Source organism: Canis aureus, chromosome 1 (genome assembly GCF_053574225.1).
Source record: "Canis aureus isolate CA01 chromosome 1, VMU_Caureus_v.1.0, whole genome shotgun sequence".
NCBI classification, from domain to species: domain Eukaryota; kingdom Metazoa; phylum Chordata; class Mammalia; order Carnivora; family Canidae; genus Canis; species Canis aureus.
The window spans coordinates 57,805,872-57,832,402 of NC_135611.1; the positions used below are offsets into that span (position 1 = coordinate 57,805,872).

Here is a 26,531-nt window from a genome sequence, read left to right on the forward strand (position 1 = left end):
GATTGAACATTGGTCTCAATGTCACATCACACAGGTTTGTCTGGGACCTCCATTGATGTAGTTGGATGAGTTGAGTTGGCAACTGGCAATCTTATCAGAGGCCATCTACCTTCCATCCTCAGTGTGTATTGTGGTGTGTGTTGGGGTGATGTTTAAGTCTTTGAGATTCTTTGACAATGCATACTAGTTACTGTGTTCATTTTCAGTCTGTTTTTCTTGGATAATTTGTGCTTTAATTTCCTTTTTTTTTTTTTTGTAAAATGGGGAAATGATGATAATCCTCCATTAACACATGTATATAAACAACACTGATGGCACCATCTCTCACGTTCTTCCTTCTTCCAGTTCCCAATGCCATGACTCTAGCTTAGAAACTTTTCTGCCATTATCTCTATGTTGTTGATTAGAAACCACAAAACAAACAGTAAAACAATGACAAAAACCCTTTCCTTTCTTTCAGCTGGCTGAACTACTACTAGTAAGTCAGACTCAATTGAAATGTTTTTTTCTCCCTAGAGACTTCCCAATTCCCTCTGCTCCTCTCTTTCAGAATTATATTGCTTAATTATCATGTTTTATATCACACTGTTAGCTTCTGTTAAGTCTGTATCTTCAATTAATCTGTAAGTTCTTTGTGGAAAAGAGTTCTGTTTTGGTCACTTTTTCATCCCCCATACCACCTAGCACAGTATTTTAAAAAAACTCAAATTTTTGAATTAATTGAATGGGACTAGTGAAGAGACCTGAATCAGAATATTATTACAATAAAATTAAAAGATAATTTTCGATCTCTTGCCAAATTCTGTGATATAGTTTTTTAATTTTTTCAAATTTAGGACTTCCTGACAATACAGTATATGTTACACCTGAACACTTTCCTTTGTGAAACACTTTTTCCTGTAGGTTTTTGGGACACCACACTCTTCTTTCCCTTCCATTTTGCTATTTCTCCATCTTACTTCTACATTTCTCCCCTTCCTCTACTCTAAATGCTAGAACATCCCAGACCTCAGTCCTTAACTCCTATCCTCTCTGCTAACACTGCCTAGATGATATCATCCTGTCTCATGGCTTTTTTTTTCTCGTGGCTTTAAACACCATTGATATGACATTAATCCCATGTTTATATCTCCAGCTTAAAGTGAATTCTGACCAATGAATTCTGGACGAATATATCCATTTGTCTTTGAGATTTCTACTAGGATGACCAATCGCCATTCTCAAACATGTCCAGTGAGAAATTCTTGATTTTCTTACATTCCTTCCCAAATCTGGTTAGTCCCTCAGTCCCTACTCCAATCCCTGATTGATTAGGCCAAAAAATTTGGAGGTCATCTTTTATACCTCTCAATCTTCATATCCTCATTTAATCCATCAGCAAGGCTAGTCCTCTACCTACAAAACATACTTCCTGTCTGACCCATTCTCTCCATCCTCATGGCTACAATGCTAGCCCAAGCTTCCTCCAGCTCTCGCTTGGACAGAGTGATCTCTAGCTCCAACCCTTCTCCTCACCCCCATGCTTTTCATACTGGTGTCAAACACTATTTGACACCAGTCAAATATTCAGACTATTAAATATTCAGACAAACAGAATATTAAAATCAGAAGTCTGATCATGTAAATTAAACTCCTCCAAAGGCTTCCCATTGGATGATAATATAGTCTAAAACCTTTTCCTCATGGTTTACAAGGCTCTGGACTCCATCTAAGTCTCTTGGCTCATCTTCTGTGCTTTCTTTCAGAAAGACTTTGCCCTCACAGGCTGTACTCATTATTAGCTGCCTAGGAAACTCCTTCCTTCAGATCATCACATGTTGCTTCCTTGTCACTCATGCCTCAGCACAATGTCTCCTCAGAGACACCTTCCCTGATCGTTCTAGTTAAGGTAGCCTGTCTCCCACCCTAGAACTCTATCCCATTATTTTATTTTATGTTCTGATTAGAAATGATCACTGTCAGGAATTATTTCTTCATTTTCACATTTATTGTTTGCTTCTTCTAATTCCTCTATGATTTTTTTCTTGTTTGTTCTTATAACTCTGGCATTTAGAAAAATTCCTGACCCATGGTAGGTGTTCAAGAAATATCTGTTGAATGAATTGAACATCTACTTTTTAAATTCATTTAGCAAACAATCATTGGGCAGGCATTGTATATATGCTAATGATATAAATCTGAAAAACATGGCTCCTGCTTTCAGACCATTAAAAAATGTAGTGGAAGAGACAATCAAGTAAACAGAAAAATATAGCAGAGTGGGCTAAGTTCTTGATGAGAAACACAAGGAAACCACAGAAATCTAGGTGAGACATGTAACAAAAACTTGGGGTAGCTATAGGAGATTTAGGGAAAGTCTTTCTGGAAGAGGACTTACTATGTTTTTATTGCTGCCATCGCAGATTACCTCAAATTTAACATCTTAAAGCCACATTCATTTATGATCTCTCAGTTCTGTAGCTCATAAGTCCCCTGGACTCAGCTGGTTTTCAGCTTAGATTCTCACAGGCCAAAATCAACAAGTCAGCAGGGCAGTGTTCCTTTGTGGAAGTCTTGGGGATAAATCGCTTTTAAATTCAATCAGATTGTTGGCCAAATTCAGTTTCTTGTGGTTATCAGACTGAAGCCTGCCCTTTTTTCTTGGCTGTCAATCTGGATCTGCTCTTTGTTTCCATACAGTTCTTCCATTTCTTCTTGGGCTTTCCTGTACTCTGACTGCAGTATCAGCGACTCAAGTCTTTCTCATGCTTGGAATCTCAGCAACTCCCCCCGTGCTGCATCTCTCTTCTGCTTCTAGTCAGGAAAGTTACCTGCTTTTAAGAGTCTTTGTGATTACAGTGGGCCCCCTGAATAATGCTGGTTAATGACCCTATTTTACAGTCTGTAATGTAAATTATATCTGCAAAGTCACTCTTGGCAAGTAACACATTCACAGGTACCAGGGCTTAGGGCATGAACATCTTTGAGGAAACAGGATTCTGCCTACTGTGGAGGAGGTGCCTAACCTAAGTCTTTTAGATTAATTGGGAGTTCATTAGACCAAGTGAGGAGGGCATGGCTGGCAAGGGCAGGGAAGGGGAGGGGAAAAAACCAGTTTGGGAATCACAAAATTCTGGCCAGTCACTCCAAATAGCTGGAATATGGGGATGTCATTATATGTGGGAAGGGTGTGTGTGGGATAAGACAGAGGCCAGAGAGGTGGGCAGAAGCTAGATGTTGAAGTGTCTTATGTACCACATGGAGGAGCTCGGACTTCATCACAAGAACAATCAAAATCAAGAGCTACTAAGGGATTCTGAGCCTGAAATTTATGATGGGGTTTGGGGAGAATAGCAATCAAGACAAGGGCTAGGTGTGTTGCAAGAACAGAGGAACTTGTACCAAAAAAAAGTTGTGTGAACACTTCTGCGATCCAACAAGTGGGGAAGTGGAAGTGGCTGTGCAGAAAAACCTGTGAAAAATGTTCCAGGTACCCTGGGGAGACTCAGGCGCTCTGACTCCCTACTTCTTGGTAGGGACCCAGAGAGAATCCCCGACTTCAAATTATCTCACTCACCTATGTCGGAGGATGTTTATTTAATTTTAATGTCCAAAATGTCTCTAGATAGAAATCAACATTAACTAAAATGCATCCTTCTTTTTTAAAATCAACTCGCCCTCTCATCATGGTTTAATGCATCAAACTGATAATTTGTTTTACAAAAATAAGTTGAAAATCTACTCTGTCAAGTGCTGTGTACTGTGGAGTAGTCATCACACCTGTAAATTAGTACTACCAGCTGATCTTCTTAATACAATTCTTGACCTAGATCAACTAAGAAAATTATCAGAACTGAAAAGGGTAATCAACATTTCAGAAAGCAGCTGGTAAGATTGTCCATAGGAGGAAGGAAGGGCAGGGTGCAGGCATGGGGAGGGGAGGCAATGGGTATTTGGATGGGGAACATGACAGTATTTGAAGTTGGGCCAGAAGGTGAGATTCAACATAATATATGTATATTCAATATAATATACAATATATTCAATATAATGTAATATTATAGATCCAGGATTTGTCCAAGTGATGTTCAATGACCAATTTTTACTAGATTTTTTTGTGCTTATTTAAAAACACAGAGATCTGGATCCAGCAAATCTGCAATTTTTACCAATCCTTGGGATGATTTTTACATGTGCTGAGGTACATCATTTGACAGATGAGAAAAGGGCCTAAGAAGGTCCCTTTGTCAGGATCATCAGGCCGGCAAGTGGAAGAACTGGGCTACAGCCTTGGACTCAGGGCTTCCCACTGGGTGTTCTGTCCAATGCCCCAAACTACCTGTGCAACAGAATTGGGGCCATGGTGTCAACAGGAAAACCTCGTCCCAGCCTAGAGAACATAGTTAGAACCCACAAGCTGAATTGAGCTGAGAGCAGGAACTCAGGATTGTTCTTTTTTCTTTTTTGCTTTTGTTTTGTTTTGTTTTCATTTTAAAATTTAATTTCAATTAGTTAACATAATGTATTATTGGTTTCAGAGGTAGAGGTCAGTGACTCATCAGTTTTATGTAATACTCAGTGCTCATTACATCACGTGCCCTCCTTAATGTCCATCACCCAGGAACCCCGTGCTCCCACCCCCATCCCCTCCAGCAACCTTCTTTGTTTCCTATGATTAAGAATCTCTTATAGTTGTCTCCCTCTCTGATTTCATCTTGTTTTATTTATTTTCCTCCCTCCTCCTATGATCCTCTGTTTTGTTTCTTAAATTCTACATATGAGTGAGATCATATGATATTATCTTTCTTTGATGAACTTATTTTGCTTAACATAAGCTAAGATTTATAATGGTAAGATTTCATTTTTTGATGACTGAGTAATATTCCCATGTATATGTATACCACATCTTCTTTATCCATTATCTGCCGATGGACACCTGCACTCTTTCCATAGTTTGACTATTGTGGACATTGCTACTAGAAACATGGTGGTGCAGGTGCCCCTTCGGAGCACTACATTTGTATCATTGGGGCAAATACCTGGTAGTGCAATTCCTGGGTCTTAAGATAGCTACATTTAACTTCTTGAGGAAGCTCCACACTGTTTTCCAGAGTGGCTGTGCCAGCGTGCATTCTCACCAACAGTGTAAGAGGGTTCCCCTTTCTCAACATTGTCACCACCATCTGTCGTTTAGGAACTCTGGATTGTTCTTGAAACATAAACCAGAGATGACACTGATAAAAGTAACTAAAAAGTCAGACTTGGAGTCGAAGGCTGTCTCAGAAGAAGTCAGGGGACATACCTTCTCTCAGAAACCTCAAATAAGTTGGGCTGAGGCCGTCTGGCTAAGAATAATGTCTCCATATGGTTAGGAAATTCTGACAGCATTGATAGGAACAGTAGTTTCAACTGCTAAGGAAGAAAAAATTGTCATGGTCTCTAGAAGGAGAAAGTCATCATATGGGGGGGGGGCGTGTGTCACAGGCCTGTGTCCCAAGGAAGGAAACTGAGGTGGGACAGAGGATCAGAGTCACTGGGAGGCATTCACCTCCAAAATCTGGAGCTCAGGTTCTTACTGCTGGCTTGGACTTCGCTGAATCGAAGACCAGAGATGATGTGTAATGGAAGTCCTGACCGGAGTACTTCTCCGCGGGGCAGTACTCTCCGAGGTGGGGACCTCAGTGCTCTCACGGCTTTTTCACTACACAATTGGTCTTGAAGGAATTACAGCCCACAGAGTGGTTGTGAAACCTGCTTCCTTCCTGAGAAAACAGACCTGCAAACACTTTGAGATTCTATGGGGAATACCTGAAAGAATGTGAAAATATCCTTTTGTTTATACAGGTACCCGTTGGTTGATCCCATCTCAAGATTGAAGTACAAGAATTCTGAATTAAAACTTTGTCTCAGTGACATTTCTCCTGCAAAGGCTGACCAATGGTGGAGGGGAGGGCCACCCGAACTCTGTGAGTTGCTGCTTCATGTAGAGAGGTTAATACCATATGTCCTCTCCCTGAATCCCACTACGATCCAATGAGGTTGTTAGGAGAGCTTCCACTTTACCCCTAAGGAATAGAGACCCAGAGAGAGGAAGGAATTTAGACTTGGCAGCAGCATGCTAGGGATCAATGCTAGATTTGGTGCAAAGCCTAAGAGTTTTCCAGGTTACTTAACTTCACCAAGATGAGATCGAATTGTCAGGCTGATCTGGAGCTACTCAGAGTGGGCTTAAAACTCTTTAAAGCAGTGATGTTTCTGTATAAAACTGCACTGTGCTCCCATCTTACAACTGAAAGGACAGGTCATTGCCAAAAAAGTTAGGAAGCCAATGATTTCAGAATAAAAGGCCTTCCCTGCCCAGAAAGTAGAGCAAATCATTTCAACAGAAATCTGCCTTCATGGTCCTTATTTTGCTAATTTCTTCAAAGACAAAATTTGTAGATTTGATCTCGCTCTTCAGATTCGTTTTTATGAATCACTCACCAATATCTTCCAGTGCTTTCTACTCACACTGGCAATCTCAGATATGGTTTCAAATATCAGTAGGCTATTTTATACAAATGTATAAATATAAAATTTACATATATTTCTACATTCATACTTACACATGCAATAGAATTATAAACACATACAGTATACACATATAGACATAATTACATATACATATTATAAATTATACATATGTGACCTATACATATAGAATACATAATAGTTACATTTATATATATAAAATCATATGTGTTATATATACATCTATATACCATCCATAAATCATATATCTATAAACATAATTATATATGTTATAAATCATAATATAATTATACATATATGTATATGTACCTCAGTCATCTGGATGTTCACTTTCTTTTTTTTTAAGATTTTATTTATTTATTCATGAGAGACACACAGAGAGAGGCAGAGACATAGGCAGAGGGAGAAGCAGGCTCCATGCAGGGAGCCCGATGTGGGACTTGATCCCGGGACTCGGATCACACCCTGAGCCAAAGGCAGATGCTCAACCACTGAGCCACCTGGGCACCCCTGGATGTTCACTTTCTAATCAAGATTGTCTAATCTAATTGTCATTGGATTTTAGTGCTTACAGCTAAGTTTATGCATATGATTTCATGGTTTGTGTCTTAATGAGAAAAGCATAAAAGCAGACCTAAGTGATTCATGCCAAGTGAAGGCCAAAGGATGTGCATGCAGTATGAATGACAGTATCATAGTAGATCAAAATCCACAAAATGTGGGAAATGGAGTGTTTGGATGTCGCTCAGCTGTGCCAGCACACCCACAGCAAGAACCCATACCCAGCCGTCAGTATCATTTCAGGTTTCAGGTAGACACTAGGTTTCAGCAAAACAAAACCACCTGTCATATTAAATTAAATATTACTATAAATAGTGTTGGTTTTATAGTTTTGTTTATATATGATTTGAAATTTAGTTTTGTTTATTAAGATTTATATCTAGTTTTCTGGCTTTACATGCATAACGTTATTATATACAAAATCCATTTAAGTTAACACTGGGAAGGGAGTCTTTAAAAATAATTTTTATTTGTAATTCAAGTTTCAGAAATGCAACTCTACTGCTTTATTTGGCTGCTATCATTCACCAGACAGGTGATTATATTCCAGTCACATAATTGAAGGAGGGAAAGTGGCACTTCTTAGTGAAATGTGGTATCAAAACATTTCTGGGGGTGCCTGGGTGGCTCAGTCAGTTGAGCCTCTGACTCTTGGTTTCAGCTCAGGCCATGATCTCAGGGTCATGAGATTGAGCCTCAAGTTGGGCTCCGTGCTCAGTGGGGAGTCTGTTTGAGGTTCTCTCTCCCTTCTCCTCTGCCTTTCCCCCTGCTCTCTCTCTCTAAAAATAAAAAAAGTAAAATTTCTGAATTTGAAGGAGGAGATTATCTTGTGTCATGTGTCTTGTATCTTCACTCAATTCTGAAGAGTTTTAAACTACAAACAGGCATATTTCTCTTTATAATGTTGTACATTGAATTTTTATATATGAAAGAAAGACACTGTGATTTTTCTGTATAATAAACAATATATCTATTTTGTGGTAAAGCTTTTGTATAGACTATTAGAACTTAAGGGTTAAAAGGACTGTTAAATTCAACTTCATCTCACACACCCACATAATGTTTACAATTAAAAACAAATAGATAAACAAGGCCTTAGAGAAATTGAATGACCTGTCATACAATTTTCTGGCAGCTTAATCAGAACCTATCTTTTCTATAGGTAAAACCCAAACTAAGTCAGGTCTGCTTAAGACCTGTGCCTCTAGCATCCTATGCTTCTCTTTCATCCAGCTCAGGGCAATTGAAATGAACCCTGTCTGCCTTCTCCACTGGGCTCGGAGCTTTGTGAGGACAAGGATCTTTTAGGCCTGATTCCTGCTGTATCCACAATGTTGGGCACATAGTTAATGAGAAAAAGAGGAGGGGTGAGGGAAGGGCAGAAGAAGGAGAGGAATATAGAGAAAGAAAGGAAGGAAGGAAGAGAAAAGGAGGAGAGGAAGAGAAGAGAATAGAGACGTCAGGTGTGCAAATTCCCAATCGATTCTTGTTACTACTCCACACTCCACACAAAACTTAAAACGTCCTGGGTCTTTTTTTCAGGCTTTACACTTGAGATTTTAATTTTGCTGTTGTACAGAAAGACTCACAAGAATAGAAGCCAACCTACCAGGAGATCATAATTGAATGAAGTTCCATGGAAACACAGACCATGTATATTTTACTAAAACTATATTCTCTGGCCTTAGCACTATGTCTGGCATAGAGCGGGTGCTCAAAAAGTATTTATCAGGTGAATATATGTAGGCATTTGGGGAAAGACTAGGGAAAAGTTTTGCAGCTAGCCCATAAGAATCTGTAAATCTTCAGTCGGACGATTTTCAATTTTTACAAGAAAATGAAAATACCTCCTCAGCAAATGGATTACAGGAAAGTTGTCTTGAATCAAATATTGCAACATGAGAATTTGCACATAAAAGGAGACTACAAATAAAGGGAATTGCTCAGAATGTGAAGAAAAAAAACATTAAAGCCCTTAGTAAAACATTAGAGAAAAGAAATTTGTTTACTCTAAAATTAAGATTAGACAGTTGGTCAACTGCTCAAGGGCACACAGTGATCTCTCCCAATTGAGCCAAGTACAGAGGATGCCCTAAGAATGAATGACTGCTTTTAAACAACTGTGTTGTACAGGGTCACGTGCAGATACTTCAGACAAAGCGAGTATAATGGGAAAAAACTAGTGGGAAGATCAAGCAATGGGTGGGGGTGGGGAAGCAAGCAGTCAGGGAACCTTATAGGGGGTCAGTGGTGGGATGAAAGATCTTAGTTATTGCAACATGGAGTGACAAAGACAGCTCTAGCTTCGGCACTGGCAGTCTTGGATCGGGGCATTTACCAGCCATATGACTTTGGAGAAATTACATATGCTCCTAGAGCTCTAGTTGTTTGTTTGTTTGAAATATTTATTTATTTGCTTGAGAGAGAGAGAGCACAGATTGAGGGGTGGGGTAGAGGGAAAAAGAGAAGCTCAAGCAGACTCTGCACTGCCCACAGCACCCGACTTGGTGTGGATCCCTCTAACCTGAGAACATGACCTGAGCCAAAACCAAGAGTCAGAGTTTCAACTGACAGCCACTCAGACATGCTAGCTCTAGTTTCTGTAGTTTTTTCATATGTAAAATAAAGACAATGTTATTTTCATTAGAGTGAATATGTATATTGTTGCTACCATGCAATATGCACCCAATGAGAGGAACTTTAAAATTATTATTAATAGTATTATTATTATCATTATCAGAAGCAGTAGCACCTCAGCATCAGAGATCTTTGAACAAAGGGAGGAAAAAAATGATTGTGCTGCTTCACTTTTGCATTTCTAACACGCTTCTGGATGATGCCAGTGGGGCTGGTCTGTGGACCACACACTGAGAAGCCAGGTTTGGACCCTTCCAGAATCTCGAGTCCTCTTCCAAAACCACAGTCCAACAAGATCTCCCAGTGATTCCTACGTACACTGAAAGTTCTGGCAGCACTAATCTAGAATATAGATTTTCTGATACAAGAGGGAAAGTTCTTTCTACAAGAGACACAATGAGGACTAACTTACAGTGCCCTAAACAACAGCAACAACAACATGATCTTAATGGGACACGTCTCGAGTTTTCTCTGCCTGGATTCTGTGGGCAGAGTGGTCAATGGAGGAGGCAGCTGATGCCCAGGAGTTAAACCACATTCATTGTCACCAAAGCAGCTAAGCTGGTGCCGGGCACTCTTGCTTTTTATAGAATGAGGATTTGACAGAGCTGGACTGGTGTGTTCTTAGAGTGTTACAGTGAGGCCAAAGTGGATCAGCTGCTATCGTGGTCCCCTTAAGCCTTTCTTTCTGTGGCTTGGTTCATTTTCAAAGGCGGGGAGTGGAGAAGGTGCCAAGTGTCTCAGCCTGTGCACCGGAGCCGATGGCCCCACAGCCCTGCACAGGGAGCACCCATCATGGCTTCACCTTTGCTGACTGAAAGTACACGAAGATGCAGCTGCCCCACTTGTCCGAGGCCTCTCCGGGAAAGGCTTATGCCCCCAATCTTCACCATGGGGGCATGTCAAGGGGCAAGTGGTGGGACGCGACAGGGCATGTTTCCTATCTGACCCTCTGCCCTTCACCTAAAGTGGGTAGTACCAAAATAAGCTCCTCACTGTTGGCCAGGCTTTGAGGACATGGAAACAGGAAAGAAGACAAGGGTATTGGAGAACTAAATAAAGGGAGAGAATTAAAAGAAGTTTCTAGCTCTGCAGAAGAATTAAAATCACGCACAAAGAGGGGATCTTGGATGTCCATCCCCTGACTCCCCATCAGCACGAGAATCTTATATGACTGTCTGTGGGGTAAGGACTGAATAGAATCTGCTTGTGGCTACTCCCTCACCAACCCGCAGCTCCAGGGTCTGCAAACTAGAGGTGAAGTAGGAAACCAGCGCTTAAATGAACAGTGTCTAACTACAGTCTGTCCCATTGAAGCAGCCTCATTGTCCCCCAGGGGTCTGCAAATCCATGCTTACTGCTCCCTCTGCTGGATCCACAAGAATAGATGACCAGATTCCTAAAGTCCAGCTCATTTAATCTGCCCTCTGTGAACCAAGCACCCGCTCTGAAGTACAAAATGGTGAATTTTGATGCGACAGGGAGGGCGAGGCCTCCTTACATCTTGAGGCCAGTTCATGTGACAGGATAGGACAAAAATTTTCCACAGAAAGAAAAATATAAGGGCCCCAAGTAGAAACACCTTCTAAATAGCAACAATATGAAAATATTCCTGGAAAGCACAAATGAATATTCTCCACCTGCTAGTGAAGCAACACTTGCACAACTTCCTCTCCTCTTTGTCTTTCCCACAACCCTCCCCCCCCCAGCACCAAGCGTGCTGCTTTCTTCCTCAGTGCAAATGAAAATGCTCTTGGCACGCTGGCTTCAAGGGCATATTATACTATTTAAATGGACTTTCAGAGAAAAACAGCAAGAATAAGTAGCCTGCCATGGGCACGATATAATCTATTAAAAATTCTTCCATCTTTCTACCTTCTTTCTTTCCTTGTTCTCCATTTCTAAAATAGTTTTGAGATGAACATCCCTCCCCAGTCTCTCCTATCCTCGTGAGGAAGCACATTTTTCCATAAGATAACTTCTTAAAATATTATTATGGATAATTTCAGAACTGCACAAAAATTAAAAGATAGTAATCCTTTCCATATCCATCCAACTTCAATAGTTTTCAACAGAGGGCTAATCCAGTGTCTACACCCCCATTAGCTTCCTTCAGTTGTACTATTTTCAAGTAAATTTCATTCATATTATTTCACCCACAAATATGTCAATATTTATTTTTAAAGGCGAGGATTTTTAAAGCATAACTATATCATTATTACACCTAAGACTTAATAACTTCTTAATGACAAGTATCCAGTAAGTATTCAAACCCCAATTGCCTATAAATGTCATTAATTTTTGTACAGTTTGTTTGACTCAAGTTCCAAATAAGGTGCACACACTGTGCTTAGTTGATATATTTTTAAAAGATATTATAATGGATAGATTCCTCCACTGACTCTCCTTTTTTTTTTGCAATTTATTATTTATGAAACCAAGTTTTTGTCTTATAGAATTTCCTTCAATTAGGATAAGATTTTGTTGATTGCATCTCTGTGGTATAGTTTAATGGGTTTGGAGGTGCTTTTGTTCCTCTGTATTTCTGTATCTTGTGTAACTATGTAAAAATAAAATACTGCATTTTGGGAAAAATATAGCTATTTTGATCTAGAGGTTGGCAGATTTAGGCTCTTTTTAGTAAGACTGCTTCATAGGTAGTGGCATGTTCTTCCATCTAGAGGCGTCTCATTTCTGTTTATTACTCCTTTTGTCCTTCGCCAGCTGTTGATGCTCAGTGCCTAAACCATTCATTCATTGTGGGCAGAAAAATAATATACTCTAATTCTATGACTTCTTATTCATTTATTAACTGGAATAGTTCCGTAGAAGTCTACTAGCGCTTGGTTACCCAGTGATAGAGTTTGGATAGAAAAAGCAAGATAAATGTGATTATTTCTCTATTAATGCCAGTTATAAAAACAATGAGTTAGCTCCCTAGAATCCTCCAGAGGTGACCAATTAGTTTCATTCCTAGCCATGTGTTCTTAAATAACCCCTAAGTTTACTCTTGGAATAACTGGGTTTTGACATAATTCACAGATTTCCACAAATGAATTATAGATTAATTAGGTTTTTTTAATTTTATCATTTTTTTTCAGACAGTGAGGTATATTTTCAATCTTTCAGTTGGATAGATGTTTTCTTTCCTTCAGCTTGTGTTTACCTCTTCTTTCTTGCACAACCCTGAACATTTATTTATAATCAGACTCTCTCACCTTGTCACACACATAAACATACTCAGCCACACATTCAGTCGTTTCTTTGTTTGTCTATAAAACAATGCCTGTTAAGTGACAACTGCATGCCAAGCATTGTCCTAAAACAGATAAAAATCCCTTTCTTCTTGGACTTACATTCCAGCGAAGAAGTCAGGAAACGCAAACACACACATAGACACAGAAATGCACACACCAACATGGACACACACACACAGATGTGCACACACAGACAACACACACACACACACATACACACATCTCCTTCTGTTTTCAATTTCAATACCATCGTCCTATTTTTGCTCCTTCTTCTTCCCAAGAGGACTGGCCTCAATTTTAGAGCCTTCCAAGTTATAGCACTAAAGCTGTGTTTCAGTTGGAAGTTGGCAGTAAGAGGAGGTGCAGAGGAAACAGAAGGATAAGCTGGCTTCCGCCACTGTGAATGCATATGTGTTTCTGCTTGTGTGTTTGTATATACTGCTGTGCATGAGTGCTGACCTGGCCGATGGTGAATCAGGGAAATTTGGGGACCAGAAACTACGTCTCTGAAAATGACAGAGCAGAGCAGGTAACAGAGACTCGTGTTCACGGATGTGTTAAAAGCTGGGCAGAAGTATAACTTTTTCTATGAATACTTCATTTCTGTGCCATAACTAGCATTTCTTAGTATGAGGCATATCTGAATCTCAGGGGAGCTTACAAAAAAGCCTGATGCCAGGCCACACGTGAATAAATAAGAGCATTTTTTAGGAGTTGAGGATGGGATTTGTTTTAAAAGCTTCCCAGGTGATTCTAATGTGCAAGCAGGATTGAGTGCTTGAGCCTAAATTAACTGGGTGTTGAGTAATGACAATTATAATCAAATAAATAAAGCAAGTTTTTTTCTAATATTATCAGTAGAGGGCAGCACTGCCTCAAAAATTAAATAACTCAGCCTATAGTCATTGATGTCTCCTTATATTAAACCGATTGATTTTTTTCCAGCATTTTAAATGAAATCTTCTACTTTTATAAAATCACAATTCTTATTCCAGAACTATGTAAGCTTTAACTCTATTTTGTAGTTCTACAAAATTTAAAGTAATTAAAAATTTAAACTTCTCATCTAGATTCTGAACAGCAGTTAGGAATTTCGATAATGGCCATTTTAAACTACATTGTTTTAAAGCAACATTATTTTAAACCAGAGACAAGCAACTCAAAATTGCTACCATAATAAATAACATTTAGGTTTTGATAATATCAGGGAAAATATCTCTGGACTGGGTAAATTATATACAATATATTTTTAAATTCTTTTTAAAGCTTTTATTTCTTTATTCAGGAGAGACACACAGAGAGAGACAGAGATACTGGCAGAAGGAGAAATAGGTTCGCTGCAGGGAACCTGACATGGACTTGATCGCAGGATCCCGGGATCATGACCTGAGCCAAAGGCAGACAACCACTGAGCCGCCCAGGTGCCCTCCTACAATATTTTTAATAGCATGAGTCGTCAGTGTGATTGATTTTCAATCCTAGAAGCTCAAAGTACAAAATGCGGCAATAAGGTCAGGAAAGAATTCCTGTGAAAGTATTTCACAAAACTGCATCAGTGTCTTAGGATTATCAATAAATAATATCTGCTTCATTATTTAGATTTAGCAGATGGGATAATTCTTGGGCTAATAACCCAGTCCTATTTTATGTAAAGATTCTCATTTATTTAAAACACTTAAAAATACATGATATTTTTAAAATGCCTTTATCTCCATACTGCATGTAACATGAAAGGGGCCCAATAATAATATGACAGAGAGTATACTTAATCTGATAAAGAATAGATTGAAACTGATTATTCCCTAAATGTTCTTGGAAGGAGTGTGGGTATCAGCTGGGAGGGTTACTCTTAGAGAAGCAGTACTAGGCTTATTTACAGACTTGCACAGATGGCTCCAAATGGATCTACCTTCCCTCTTACCTTCACTCATTGTGAATATATAATAGTGGAAAAAAGCAGGATCACTTCTAAGAACTCAGAAGGCTCACAACAGAAGTCTAAAATTAAAGGATGTCATTTTACAATGGAACCTGTTATCTATCTCATTGCTCTGTCTTTTGTCACATTTTGGTAACATTTCAGGTGAATACTGAAAATAAGTCAATCAATATAGTTGTTTGAAGAATTAACTTAGCTAAATTCAGCACAATTAACACTTTCTCCTATTTATATATGTACATAGTCATTTGCATAGAGCACCCATCCTCATACACACACACACATACACACACACACACACACACCCTACATATCCTTTGCCCATTGACGCTGGACTTCAATAAAGTGGTGTTTCTATTACAATGTTCATTCCAGCCATAGACTATATTGAAAAACTCTCATTCATGTGAAAATTATCATTCAACAACATAGCCTCAAAATTCACATGAATTGCACTTTTTTACTCCAGAGGTCTTGACGTGTGCAGGCAACACTTAGGATGTTTCTTCTAGTACCTGAACAAGAGAGAAGATAATAAACTAGTTATACCCACATTTACTTGGTAGAAAGTTATGAGCGCAACAAGAAGGGTACAAACCATCCAAGACAGCTCCTCGCCTATAAATAATCTCTTTTTGGACACTGTAACTTTGTACCCGATCCCTCTAGTGGAAATATTTTTCATCTCTAGAGATGCCAAATCGCCTGTGTACATGGCACAGTCATGTTTTAGCTTATATATATGAAAATAAGATAAAAGACAATGCTAACAGATAGCAGGAGGGACTTCCATATATAGAGACGATGAGCATTTGTAACTCCATGTTCAAAGCCCTCTGCCACTCCCAAGTCTGCTGGTCTCCTTCCCCATAGTCATGGGAGCTGTTTGGTCATTTTACTTTAACGTACAAGAGTCAACTGACTCCCCACTCCCTTTGCCACAGGCCTGCAAGCTTAGGATGGAAAACAATTTCGACATTCACCACTTGGACTCCCGCCCTTAGCAAGCACATTTGTTGTTCATACATGGTCTTTTGGCTGCCTTCTCTCCCAGCCATCTGTTAAGAGAGGCATTGTGCCTGTTCAGATGGGATGGTGCCACTATTTCTAAGAGACTCTCACAAAATATATGTGTCTTAACTATCTCCACTTCACAGATTTCAGAATACTCTATTTACTGACCAGGATTACATTTTAAAAGCCAACAGAGCTGAAGAGTGGAGGGCTAAATTCTGTGTCCAGATAACTTGTAAGATTCCTAAAAGAATTATTCCAGACTTACTTTCAATGGGTGGACAATGAAATTGAATGCTGCATTTTCCATGATTGAATACAGGATATAAATACAGCTGCACGCATCATTGCTTTCTCCTTTCATGTGACCAGCCCTGAGAAAACAACGACCATACACCTGTTATCCCCTCATCCTCAGGGCCACACATGTCTCATCGATTCACAGAGACTGTTCATGCACTTGGAATATTTGATTTGCGTATAATTGATTTTGGCTCAGTCTATGTGAGCCTCGATTATCATTAGCAGGGCCGCAGTAATGATAATAGATTTAGTCTACAAATCCTCAAAGACAGAGACTGCCTTTCCAAAAAAGGTTGGGTTGAGCCTTTTGCACCTTTCAGCTAGTACATTTTCAAGTTCACCATTTCCCCTCGAGGTCTAAATGCATTTCTTACCAGATTCTTAGGCACTTGGGTGGAGGGGGGAAGAGTTTGAGCCCATCCATCTCCAGGTCTATGTCAAGTTTCATCTTTCTGCTAGATAGGTCATCATATTTTGCAGCCAGATTGTGTGTCCTTCTGCATTTGGCTGGTGACCATTTCACATATCTACATCTGTATTGGAAAGCAAAGCTAATTTAGGGAGACAGCCTAACAAAGCCAGCCAAACACCACTTCAATGAACTCTAGCTCTGAATCATATAATAAAGATTGCTGTTGTGTATGAATATGACCAGGTTTAATCATTTCTAAGTCTTTTTCCTCCAAAATTCCAGTTAGAAGAGAATGATTTCTTAGCTGAATGCTAACATTGAAAGTATTACCTAAAGCCACATGTTAAAAAAAATTACTAAATGTATAGTATCATGCTTCTGTTCAGGACTAAATGATAGTAATTTGATTTTATGTAGAAAGTGAAAACATAATTTATCCCCAAAGTGTATTGTAAGTGATGAAGATAAACTATCTCATTTGATCCAGGGAGGATTTGGGACATATTATGGGCAGTTTTGAGGGAAATAGTTGCCCAGTGTGAGGAGCATTCTGCACAGAGTGAGATAATTCTGCAAGTGAGGTAATGAAGATCCAAAAGAGGAATATCTGAATGGAAAGGGCAAATGGCAGAAGGAAGTTCTCATGAGTTGAACGGGGGTAATGGGATAGGGAACACAGTGAAATGAACCCATTGAATCGTTCAGAGGCATGCAATAGGAGCCTTGTGACTGAAGATAAGGAATCTGACCTTAAAGTCCAGTGTGATGGGAAGCCACGTTGGTTCTCTGAGCTGGGCTGTGGTATGGTGATCCAGATGAGGCTTAGCTTGAATGTAGCCTAAAGAATTAGTCACAGTGGGACAAGGCCTAAGAAGGCCTTTGCAAACCTGAAGTGTTCGAGCTAGAGAGGGATAGGTATTGCCTTTGACTCTAAGCTCATTGAGTGGAAGCAACATGTATATCTTGTACAATATTGAATGTCCAGGGCTGAGTACAGAAAAATAGTATATAGTAGGTGCTCAGTAAATATGGTTAACCAAATGTGAGTGTAAGAGAAAAGAATTTTTGGTGATCAGGTTTGATGAAGAGCACTAGGGCACCCCAGGTGGCTCAGAAGTTTAGCTCCGGCTTCAGTCCAGGTTGTGATCCTGGAGACCTGGGATCGAGTCCCATGTCGTGCTTTCTGCGTGCTCTGCAGGCAGAGAGCCTGCTTCTCTGCCTCTCTCTCTCTCTGTGTGTCTCTCATGAATAAATAAAATCTTTTTAAATTTTTCAAAAAAAGAAGAGCACTAACATTCAGCAATGGAATGGCTTTTATATGTGAATGACAGTTATTACAAAGCTTCTTGAGTTGGGACGAGAGGTGGATTTACAACAAACTACATAAGCTTAAATTTCAGGTCCCTTCGCTTTTGTGCAGGTCTCCTTCCAAGATCCTGGAAGACCCTAGCAATGTGTACATGTGTCATCTCTATCTGTAAAATCATCAAAAGAAAGATAATTGAACAACAATAGGTAAGACTACTAGCTTTTTCCACTCTGACCTTCCCTTGGTCTCTCTTACTTTCATGTTGGGGGTAGGTGGCATTATGGTATAGATGTGATCTTTTTTGGAATTTGGTTAACAAATTAACCAAACAGGAAGTAGAATTGAAGATGTAGTTAGCTATGGTCTAGTGAGTTACAGTTATGTGATTTGCAGTCATTTTTGAGTGTAGCTAAGTCTAGGAATACTACTTCTACCTACTGGGATAACTCACTCAGTATTGTGACACAAAGGACCAGGAACAGAGGAAATATCAAACAAAATAGCCTGCTGGCAGAGAAAATTCTCCAACAGTGTCCTATAACCCCAATACCCAAAGAATGTTCAGTAGAGGAGAAATGAGGTCTTAACTATTTTGAGGTAGAAGCTAGTTTTTAGAAAACTCTTTCTCTTATCTGATATGTAAAATTATAAGCCAAGTTTTCAATTTTCATTACTACCTAATAGAAAAAAGTTATTCCACTGGAGACTGTGCAAGGTAATGTAGTGCAGACTATTGCAAATTCACCACATTTTTTCCCTTTGTGATGGGAATCTCATGAAATAGAAATTATTAGAATTTTTGTATTGGTAAGGTGTAAGCTTTAGTCAAAACTACAGATAGTGATGTATCTGTGTGTGAATTTACATATTTTATGTATCCCATTATCAATAATAAAAAAGTATCTTTAACTCATCAAGAAGATATAATAATTATTAGCACAGCACCTAACAAGTGAGTCCCAAAATACATAATGCCAAAAGGACAGAACTGAAAAAAGATACATTCAATTCAACAATTGTTGGATACCTCAGTACTCCTTTTTCAATGATAGGACAATTAGACAGAAGGTCAACAAAGAATTAGTGGACTTGATTACGACATAAACCACTAGACTTAACACACATCTATAAAACATCCCACCTCAAATATCAGAATACCCATTCTTCTCAAGTGCACATGGAACATGGAATAACATGTGTTATTCCATAAAACAGTCTCAATAAATTTAAAAGCACTAAAATCATTCAAAGTAAGTTCTTTGACCACAATGGAATAAAATTAGAAGCCAGAAACAGAAAAGAATATGGAAAAGTCACAAACATTGGGAGCTTAAACAACATACTTATAAGCAATCAATGAGTCAAAGATGAAATCAAAAGGAAATTTAGGAAGAATTTCTAGATAAACCAAGTGAAAACACAACACACCAACTCCCATGAGATGTAGCTAAAGCAGTGCTTAGAGGGATGTTTAGCCATAAATGGCTATATTTGAAACCAAAAGCTGTTTACTTTTTTTTTCTCTTTCTTTAAAGATTTGTTTTTCCATTTATTTATTTATTTGTTTGTTTGTTTGTTTATTTATTTATTTATTTATTTATTTATTTATTATTGGAGTTCAATATGCCAACATATAGCATAACACCCAGTGCTCATCCCGCCAAGTGCCCCCTCTCAGTGCCCATCACCCAGTCACCCCAACCCCCCACCCACTTCCCCTTCCACTACCCCTTGTTCATTTCCCAGAGTTAGGTGTCTCTTACGTTTTGTCACCCCCACTGATATTTTCACTCATTTTCTCTTCTTTCCCTTTATTCCCTTTCACTAATTTTTATATTCCCTAAATGAACGACACCATATAATGTTTGTCCTTTTTTATTTTCATTTCTAAGCAATTTCTACATCCAACATGGGGCTTGAACCCATGACCCCAACATCAAGTTGAATGTTCTATGACTGAACCAACCAGGTGCCCTAAAAGTTTGTTACTTTGAAGAGATTAACAAGTTTATGTAAGTTTAGCTAAAGTGATGGGAGAAATAGAAAGAGAGAGGGGAAACTTAAGTTTCTAAAAATCAGGAATGAAAGAGAAGACATTACTACTAACCTTACAGAAATAAAAATGATTACAAAGTAATCCTATGAACAACTGTTTGCCAACAAATTATATAACCTAGATGAAGCTGATGAATTACTAAAAAGACAAAAACTACTGACTGACAAAAGAAAAAAATCTGAATAGATCTGTAACAAGTAAAGAGATTGTTACTTATAACAATTTAATATACCAAATATAACAATATATTATATTATAACAATATAATATACCAATATAACAATAAAATATACCAAAACCTCAATAAAATTCTAGGAAGTTGAATTTAGAAATATATCAAAAGAATAATATACCAAGACCAAATGAGGTTTACTCTAGGAATGTTAGGTTGGTTCAACATACAAAAGCAATCAATGTAATACACAATATTAATAGATTAAAAGACTAGAAACACATGATTATCTAAATAAATGCAGAAAAAAGAATCTGGCAAAATCCAACAGCATTTCACAGTAAAAACATCCAACAAACTAGGAATAGAATGGAGCTTCCTCAACCTAATAAAGGCCATATATGAAAACCCACTGGTAACATCACATTTAATGTGAAAACTTCATGTTTTCCCCCTAATATCACAAACAAGACAAGGATTTTCATACTTGCCATTTATATTCACCACTGTATTGGATATTCTAGATGGCAATTTGGCAAGGAAAAGAAATAGAAGATATCCAGCTTGAAAAGAAGAATTAATATCATCTCTATTTGCAGATGATGCCATCTTTTATGTAGAAAATACTAAGAATCCACAAAAATCTTTTAGAATTTATTATCAAATTTTTCATCAGAGTTGCAAGGTATAGGACCAATATACAAAAATAAATTGTATTTCTCTGCTGTAGCAGTGAGCAAACTTAAAATAAAGTTAAGAAAATGATTACATTTACAATTTCAAAAAATAATAAAATATTTAGGAATAAATTTACCAAAGTAAATTTAAGACTCACTCACTAAAAACCATAAAATATCATTGAAAGAAATGAGAGAAAATCTAAATAAATGGGAACATATCATATTCATATATTGGAAGACTTAAAGTTATTAAGATAAAAATAATCTGCAAGATGAAATACAGATTCAATGCAATCCTTGTCAAAATCTCAGCTACCTTTTCTTTCAGCAGTTGACAAGATTTTGTGAGATTCCTATGGAAATGTAAAGAACCCAGGATAGCCAAACAGTCTTGAAAGAGAATCAAGTTGGAGAACTCAGACTCACACATTTCAAAACTTATTACAAGACCATGATAATAGGGGCACCTGGATGGTTCAGTGGTTGAGCGCCTGCCTTTAGCTCAGGTCATGATCTGGGATCCTGGGATCCTGGGATGGAGTCCCGCATCAGGCTCCCTGCAGGGAGCCTACTTCTCCCTCTGCCTGTGTCTCTACCTCTCTGTGTCTCTCATGAATAAATAAATAAAATCTTTTTAAAAAAGACCATTATAATCAAGACAGTATGGTATTGACATAAAGATTGGTATATAAATAAATGGAATAGAATTTAAAGTTCAGAAATAAATCTTTACATTTATGGTTAACTGGTTTTCTACAAAGACACCAAGAAAATTCAATGGGGGAAAGAGCAATCTTTTTCAACAAATGAAACGGACAATTACATAGCCACATGAAAAAAATGAATTTGAAACCTCATCTCACACCATAATAAAATAGTAACTCAAAATGGACCAGATTTACACCAAGACTAGTCAATAAAAAGAAAAAATAGATAAATTGGACTACATCAAAATGAAAAACTTCCATGCCTCAGAAACACAATCAAATGAAAGTGTAACCCACAAAATGGGAGAAGATAATTGCAATCCTACATCCAGTAGGGGGTTAATATTAGAATATATAAAGAACTTCTGTAACTCAACAAAGAAAACCAAATAACCTGAATAAAAAAAATGAGTAAAGGACATTTTTCCAAAGAAGATACATAAATGGCCAACTAGCACATGAAAAGATGCTTGCAAGTCAAAATCACAGTGAGATATCTCCTTGTACCCAGTAGGATGGCTACTATAAAACAAAAACAAAATAATAAGGGTTGACAGGGATGTGGAGAAATTGGAAATCTTGTGCCCTGCTGTTGGAAATGTAAAATGGAACAGCTGCTATGTAAAAAATATGGTGTTCCTCAAAAAATTTAATTAAATTACCATATAAGCAAACAAAAGAATTGAAACCAGACACTAAAGTATATATTTGTTCATCCATGTTAATAGCATCAATATTTACGATAACCAAAAGATGAAAGCAATTCAAGTGTCCATCAACAGATGAATGGATAAATGTGGTACACACACACACACACACACACACACACACACACAATATTATTCTGCCTTAAAAAGGAAATTCTGACACATGTTACAGCATGGAGGAGCCTTGAGAACATTATGCTAAGTGAGATAAACCAGTCATAAGAAGGACAAACGTTATATGATTTCATTTATATGAAGTGCCCAGAGTAAGCAAATTCATACAGAAAGTAGAATAGTGATTGCCAAGATCTGGGAGAGGGGTAAACTTATTTAAGGAGTTATGGTTTAATGGGTATTGAGTTTTGATTGTATAAGATGACAAGAATTCTGGGGGTGGATGATGGTGATAGCTACACAACAATGTTGCTGTACTTAATGACACTACACTATAGATTTAAATGGTTAAAGTAGTAAATTTTATGTTATATGTTTTTTGCCACAATTTAAAAGTGCATCAGACTTAAACATAAGCTAAAACTTTAAAACTCTTAGAAGAAAACATAGATGTAAATGATCATTACGTGGATTAGGTAATGGGTTTTTTCTTCTTTTTTCTCTCTCTCTTTTTTTTTTTAGTGGTGGAGAGGGGCAGAAAAAATACCTTAAAAAAAAAAAAAAGAATCTTAAGAAGGCTCCTCATCCAGCACCGAGCCCCATGCAGGCCTCATTCCATGACCCTAAGATCATGACCTGAGCTGAAATCAAGAGTCAGACGCTTAACTGACTGAGCCACTCAGGCACCCTGGTAATGGCTTTTTAATATGAACAAAAGTAGAAGTGGCAAAAGAAGAAAAATAGATAAATTGAACTTATAAACTTTTGTGCTTCAGAGGACAACATCAAAAAAATTTGTATAAAAACTACAGAATGGGAGAAAATATTCAGAGAAAATCATATATCTTATAAGGGACTTGTATCCAGAATATATAGAGAACTCTTACAATTTAACAATAAAAAGATGAGAAAATTTAAAAATTGTGCAAAGAGTTTGAAAAGGTAATTCTTCCAAGAATATATACCAATGGCACATATGCATATGAAAGGATAATTGACATCATTCGTCATTAGGGAAACACAACTCAAAACCATAAGTACCATTGCACAGCATTAGGACTGCTATAATCAGTAAGATAAACAGTAACAAATGTTGGTAAGAATGTGAAGAAATAGGAGCCCTCATACATTCATTATTTGTGGGAACATAAAATGATGTAGCCATTGTGGAAAACAATTTGGAACTTCCTTAAAAAATTAAACCGAACTACCATAGTGACCCAGCAATTCCACTGTTAGGTATTTACCTAAGAGCAATTAAAATATATACCCACACAAAAAGTGGTATCAAATGTGAATAATTATTTATAGTAGCCAAAAAGTGGAAACAATCCAAATGTCTCTCAACTAATGAATGGATAAACAGAATATGGTATATCAATACAATAATACTATTCACTCATAAAAAGAAAGTACTAATGAATGTACTAATGTACTAATCAATGTTACAACCTGGGTGCGCTGTGAAAACATTGTGCTGAGTGAAAGAAGCTGGACACCAGGGGTAACATATTGTATGTTCCCATTCATAGGAAATGTCCAGAACAGACAAATCCAGACAGAAAGTTGATCAGTAGTTGCTCGGGCACCGGGAGGGAGAATAGGAACAAGGGAACATGCTAATGGAAACAAGGTTTGTTTTGGTGGTGATAAAAGTGTTCTGGAATTAGATAGTGGTGATGGTTGCAAGGAATTGTGACCATACTAAAAAATCATTGAAATGTACAATTTAGGGATCCCTGGGTGGCGCAGCGGTTTGGCGCCTGCCTTTGGCCCAGGGCGCGATCCTGAAGATTCAGGATCGAATCCCACGTCGGGCTCCCGGTGCATGGAGCCTGCATCTCCCTCTGCCTGTGTCTCTGCCTCTCTCTCTCTCACTGTGTGCCTATCATAAGTAAATAAAAAAGTAAAAAAAAAAAAAAAAAAAAAAAAAAATGTACAATTTAAAAGGATGAATTTTATGGTATGTGAATTATATCGTAATTTTTTAAGGTTTCTTTTAAAAATGTTGCCCCACTGGGTTTTTAATTTTTTATTTTCCAGTACAGTTAAGATAATTCCAGTACAGTTAAGATACAGTTTATATTATTTCAGGTATACAATATAGTGATTCAACAGTTCTGTGTATCACCTGGTGTTTATCACAATAAGTACACTGTCTTCTTATATTTCTCTTCTGAATTCAAATGTACCCTTAAAAAAAAAGAGGTATTTTTTTTGGTTGGTATTAAGCAATTTGACTGTAATGTATTTTGGTATAGTTTTTCATGTTTCTTGCATTTAGGTTTCATTGCAATCCTAGGATCTGTGAATTTATTGCTCTTATCATCAAATTTTTAAGTTTTCCTGCATTATTTGTTCACAACTTTTTCTCCTGTTACCCTGCTCCCTCCATTTTGGGCTCTCTAATTATACGTACATGACGCTGTTGAAAGTTGCTCCAAAGATTACTGAATCTGTAGAGGTTTTCCAGGATTTTTTCCCTCTTTAATAACTATTTTTTATTATCTCTTCAAATTTGCTGATCTTATGCATATCTAACCTGTTATTAGTCCCATGCAATGTACTGTATTTTTCATCTTAGACATTATAGTATTCATTTAAAAATCAGTTTTTGCTTTTAAAAAATGTCTTCCATGTCTCTTTTAATGTCCTTATGCTTTCCTCTTCCTTTTTGGACTTGTGGACTATAGCAATAACAATTGTAATGTCCTTATTTATTAATTCTACCAACTGTGACATTTATAAATCTATTTGTATTCATTGACTTTCCTTTCTTTCTTTTTTTCTCTCCAAGTTTTATTTAAATTCAAGTTAGCTAACATATGGTATAGTGTTGGTTTCAGGAATATCATTTAGCGATTCATCACTTACATATAACACCCTATGCTCATCCCAACAAGTACCTGCCTTAATGCCCATCACCCAGTTACCCCATCCCCCCCCACTGTCTCCCCTCCAGCAACCCTCCAGTTTGTTCCTTATAGGTAAGGGTCTCTTATGATTTGCCTCCCTTTCTGTTCAATCTTATTTTATTGTCCCTTCTCTTCCCCTGTGTTCATCTGTTTTGTTTCTTAAATTCCACCTATGAGTGAAACTCTATGGCATCTGTCTTTCTCTGACTTATTTCACTTAGCATAATACCCTCTGGTTCCATCCACGTCGTTGCACATGGCAAGATTTCATTCTTTTTGATGGCTTTTCTTATGAGTCACATTTTCTATTTCTTTGTACACCTAGTATTTTTTTATTAGATGCTGGATGTGAATTTCACCTTATTGAGTGTTAGATACTCTTGTATTCCATTAAGCATTCTCAGTTTCCATTCTGATAGACAGTTAAGTTACTTGGAAATCATTTTGTCCTTTCAAGCCTTGCCACTAGGCTTTGTCAGCCAGAGTTGGAGCAGCCTTTAGACTCAAGCAAGTTTCTACACCATGGAGGCAACGCCCTTCAGCGTGGTCTACTTGATGGTGTATATATTCCAAGGACTTTACAGTGTGGTTCTTGGAACATGAACTATTCCTTTGGCAGCTCTTCAGGTTGCTCTTCCTGCTTCTTTGAGGGTGCTTCCCCCCAAGCTTCAGTCTCCTTACACGCATGAGCTGATCAGTCCTCAGATTTAGATGGGGGGTGGAGGGGCCCTGCAGATGTCCCAAACTCTGTGTAGCATTCTCCTCTCCGGGACTTTGTCTTGCAAACTCTACTGACTTTGGTATCTCTGAACTCCCAACTCCATCTCTTCAACCATGGGAAACTACTGGGGTCTTCCTGGGCTCCTTTCCCTGCAAGGTGGCCTGGAGGCACCTCAGGCATTAGGCTGGGCATGGTAGGGTTCCTCTGGTTTGTTTCCCATCTGTTAAGAGTTACTGCTCCATCCTGCCTGGTGTCCAATGTCTGAAAGCACTTGTTTCCTATGTTTTGCCTTGTTTATAGCTGTGTAAGGTAGGAAGGTAAATCCTTTCCCTGCTACTTCATCTTGGCACAAAGTGGAAGTCAGGTTATGTGTTATTTTACATTCCAAAATCTGTAGAATAGGCCCATTCCAGACTGAGTACTGAAAATTATCCCACTAAATTGTCCTTTGGCTATTTCTGAGAATCTCTCAGTTGATTCTTCTCATATGCTCCAGAACACATTTCTCAGGTTACCC

At 38.0% G+C, this 26,531-nt stretch overlaps 1 long non-coding RNA gene across 2 annotated transcripts; it reads left to right on the top strand.

Annotated features, from left to right (window-relative positions):
• The first annotated feature begins 40 nt into the window (after positions 1–40).
• Positions 41–22,971, top strand: LOC144285698 (uncharacterized). 2 transcript variants are annotated; one of them, XR_013353948.1, is made up of 5 exons: positions 41–121; positions 5,824–5,945; positions 14,251–14,386; positions 18,054–18,148; positions 22,901–22,971. It is a non-coding gene; the product is annotated as an uncharacterized LOC144285698 (long non-coding RNA). The 2 variants fall into 2 exon arrangements; XR_013353936.1 differs by lacking the exon at positions 14,251–14,386.
• Positions 22,972–26,531: the final 3,560 nt, after the last annotated feature.